Here is a 4,663-nt window from a genome sequence, read left to right on the forward strand (position 1 = left end):
CCCCGCCCCGCCCTCGATGCCCCGCGGCCCTTGGCCGGGGGCGCATCCTTCCCCCCGTATGGCCGAGGTATGGACGCAATCCTTTTCTTGCCCCGGGCTCTTTCCCACAAGCTTCATTAGCAGGACCAGGAGGAGGATGGGGGAGGGGGCGAGAGCAGTATGGAAATGGTCAGCTAACGATATTCGAAAGGCGGGGCCGGGGTGGGCAAGAACCCTTCGGGTGCGGAACTCTGAGTCACGGGTTCCTCCTCGGCCGGGCACGATCATCAAACTAAACCACATCAGTAAAGACGACTGCATGCGTTGCTCCAACACACTTTAGGAGCAGATGGTGGAGGTGGCAGCAGGACACAGGGTACCCTTCGCCGACTGCGACTCATGCGACTCTTCTCAGATCCGCGTGCCATTCCGTATGTTCCAGGTGCTGCGGCTGTTGGTTTGCGGCAGGACGAGAAGGCCCCGGGGCAGGACGAGACCGGGCCTTCTCGTCCTGCCGCAGAGGCCGGAAGGGAGCGACCCGGATGGCCCCGACGTCTTGGAGGGTCGCGCGCCGAGACGGATAGGGGGAAGGGCGCTCTGCTGGCGCTCGCTCGCTTGGCGCCGGGGTAGTCTGCGCGACGGGCGCCCCCCGCGCCGCCCGACACGCCTCGCCGTCACGGTCCACGTCACCTGGACGGCAGCCATCAGTCAGGCGGAGGAGGCAAATACCTCCCCCGCAACGTCCCACCACCCCCGCCAGGGGAAAAAAATAGGATCATCTGTGTACGACGGGCGCGGCGTATTATTGAGGACTTTAATTTTCTCACTGATGGTGCCGCTTCTGTGGAATCGTCCCTCATAAAAAGAAGGGCACATTCGGGCACATTGCAGTGTCTCATACAGATAGTATGATATTTTATTTTACCATCTCCTTAGTCGATCTCAAAGAAATGTACGTCCTGCCGTTGTGCTGTGTGCGTGCCCTCGGTGTTACGGTTCTCTGTCGAATCCTTTTTTATAACTAATAATATCCCAACTAAGGTCAAATCTCATACATATCAGAGAAAAACCTCGAAATCAATAGCATCATTCGATCAAAAGAAACTACGAAGATCGCCAAGGGTGGTCGATGGTGGCGCCTGTAAACAATATAGCTATTTTTTGCCCGGACATACAACCCTCCAAACAATGCCATAAGCCTCTGGACGTGCTGCTTGTCCTTGGTGGTCGTCGCGGCCCTTGGCCTCCGGCCCCGGCCGCGCCCGCTGCTGCCCACCGCGCTGCACTCCTGCCCCGTTGTGGGGAGGTTGGTAGGCCCGGCTACGGACTGCTATGATTGTAATCGCTTATGCGGTCGGGCCGCCGGTGCGGACGGCTCGGTTCGGTTCCTGTTGTTGTTATTTGTGTTGTTGTTGTTGTTGTTGTTGTTGCCCTGCTGCTGCTCGTTCTGCCCCTCCTGTTAGCCTGGCGAACATAACGCCTTTGTCTGTAGCTTACCTGAATGCTGCCGACCAGGTGTGGTGTACGTAGTGCCCTGCAGCATTTGGTGTGATATGCATAGATAAACTAGACTCATTTCTCTATGGTGATGCGAATATAACACTTCTTCAAGTTTAAATGCGTTTACTACAACGACAGCTCAAAACGACTGTATACCGAGCTGGCTGATTCACGTCGCGCACTTTTTTAGTCTGGTTAGTTATACTGAACCGCATGCAGGGGTGCGGGCGGGCTTGCCTATCGTCGCTGCCCACGGCTCCTTCTGGCCCCGTGTGAGTAGGCAATCCGCTCGCAAGCGTGCATGGGGTACAGTATACGAAAGTGCGCAGCGTGAGTCAGCTACCTGGTGCAGCAAACACTTCATATGTATGGCTTCACAGGAGGGTGTCCTCGGGGCTTTTTGTGAACATATGTATAGCATAGTCTCAAGTTTGTCTTACAGGCAAATGGGGGGTGCACGAGTTTTCTTCATATGGGAAAAGAATATTATTACCTCGCGAGTAGCGGTCGTCCGAAACAATCCGAGAGTTGGCAACAAAATCATTAAGACATTCCAAACCGACCGCCATGCATGCTTGTGGGCAGCTCGTGTGTGTGAGTGTGTGTCCTGACCGCAGTATAACCACGCCTCGCTCTCCCGGAGGCCCGCGCACTGGAAGTCTCGGAGCAGGAAAGACAGGCTGAAGAACATTGTCATACTTTGACGACACACATAGGAGGCATCTGGTTCGACAGTTCATCCAGTTCCCTCACTCCACCATAAAAAATGAGGTTTCAAACGCAAATTGAGAGTTTTGAGTATTGTGTCTATTTCAACAAGACCTTATTTTCCATTTCAGCCAAACCGATATGGTCATTGATTTTTCTGAACTCACAACTGGAGTCTGGTCATCCGGAAGTCAAAAATAATAAGCGTAAAAAAATACGCGTCCCAAAACGGGACGAACGGAGGAGCGGCCGAGGAGATGGAGCTCTTTTCCCCTCGCCGGTCGTCGTCGGTGCTGGGGGCTTCGACGCGAAAAAGTTGCAAGCAGAACGGAAGTGGGCGACTGAGGAAGAGAGAGAAGGGGGAGGGAGGGGTCATGGGCGGCAGAGGAGAGCTTTCCGCCCTCTGAGAAAAGGACCGCGATTAAGCCTTTCGGCCTTCCTCGACGGAACAGTTTTTCTCTCCAGGCCCATAGCCAGTGCATTTCCTCCTCCTGAGTAGGTAGCCCCGCCCCGCCCTGCCGCGCCCCGGTACCTTGGACCGACTGGGTACCGTGGGCCATCGCGGCCACCACCACTCACACGTGCAATTGGCTCTCGGCTCACTTAGGCCCTGCTGCTCCACAATCATCCGGCAGCACCGGTAGCGAATAACAACTAGATCTGTACGATAATCGAGTGAAATCACGCTCGCGGGGCAGCGCGGCAAGGCGGTCGGGTCAGCCAGCCCAGGCCGCCGCCGTATATACCGCGCGCGCGTGATTTGAAATTGCCCGCCGCGCGCTTCCATATTATTGCTGATTCGAGAGGGGGAATCACGTCGTATACCCCGCGCACTCGGTCAGCACTACTTGCTCCGGGTCCCTACCTCCTTACGCCCCCCGCGTCCGAGACGTTGGATTACAGTTTATCTCAACAAGGGCGGCGTGGCGGCGGCAGGACGGTCATCCAGCCAGCAGCGCCCTGCACCAGCCGCGGGGGCGGCCGCGCGGAGGGAGCTCAAGCAACATCTGTGTCCGTCCCCGGGTCCGTCGTGTCCTTCGTCGGAAGACTATCAGTCTCTGGAAACTTTTTTCCCCTCGACTGCTCACTGCCAACCGACTCCCCTCCCCCCCTCTCTCTCTCGCCCTGGAGTGGAATCGCCCAAACCAAATTTGACGCGTGGATAGCGGCAGTGTGTCCCGGGCCCTGCAGAACCCCCCGAGAAGCAGACGAGACGGAGCCGCTCCGAGCAACCCTCATTTCCTATTTTCCGAGATGAAAATATAAAACGGTTTCTCTGCCACTCCGCCTCTTCACCTCCCCTTCTCCCACGCCATACGCACCGCGCTGCTGTGGCGACGACGGGCCCATCTCGTCGTCCTGCAGTAGTTGTAGTTGTACCAGGTGGCTGACTCAAGTTGGCACCTTTACCTTATTTAAACAGAGTACCTCTACCTCTAAAGCGTCGATTAGCTCTAATGTCAATTACCTCTCAAATAAAGGAAGGGTCAAGAAGTACGGTCAAGTACCTCTAAAACTTTCACCTCAACAATTTACCCTAAAAAAAACGTATTTATTGTACTACAACATCGGGCGAAGCGGGAAAACGCAAGTATAGCGCACGAAAATGTACCAGGTGGCTCCTGCCCAGCAGAGACCCCTTCCTTTATATTTTTACTTAAACTGTACCGCATGCAGGCGTGCTGCTCGACGGGCGGGCGGGGCTTGCCTACCGTCGCTCACCGCGGCGCCTTATGACCCCGTGCGAGTAGGCAACCCGCCCGCAGGCTTGCATCCGGTACAGCATAAGCAAAATGAAGGAAGGGGTCTTTGCACCACCCTGTACTTTGTTTAGAAGGAACGCCCCCCATCCTGGTTCATACGGCCCCTTGTGTGCTGGCAACCCGCTCACACGCGTGCATGCGGTGAGTATAACCACGAAAGTGCGCGGCGTGAATCAGCCACCTGGTACAGCGGGTGGTGGGTGGTCCCGGCGGGTATACACAGAGCGTATCCTCGACGGGTGACACGCACCGACCCGCTGCCCGGACGAAGAAGTACGTCCCGAAGCTCTCTCGCGTTACTTGCCCAACCTGGCAGCCGAGCGGGCCTCGCCGGAGCGACAATTGTCGGTGAATTTCCTTCCTGAGGAAACTCAATTCCAGGAGAGACGGGGCCCGGGCGCCCGGCCCCGGGGCGAAGCAGAAGCGAGCGGCGCCCGGAGTGTGCGGCGCGGCCCGGGCGCTGCCTCCCATCTCGCCCTCCGAAAATCTGGAAAAGAGGGGAAAAGGAAAAGTAGAAATGTTCGGGGGCTCCAGAAAAAGGGCGAAGCAAAAGGGAGGTGGGGGGGGGGATAGTTGCAGCCTCGCCATCGTCTTATCTCTGCCGTTGCCGCAGGTGATTAGGGGCCTAGCGGGCCTAGCAGACGCTGCCGTGGGCGGCCAATGGTCCAGAAGGGACGGCCTGCAGTTGGACTTCCACCGCCACGCCCCGCCCC

The sequence above is a fragment of the Frankliniella occidentalis genome, unplaced genomic scaffold, assembly GCF_000697945.3.
Source record: "Frankliniella occidentalis isolate FOCC.00 unplaced genomic scaffold, Focc_3.1 Scaffold38, whole genome shotgun sequence".
Taxonomy (NCBI): Eukaryota; Metazoa; Arthropoda; class Insecta; order Thysanoptera; family Thripidae; genus Frankliniella; species Frankliniella occidentalis.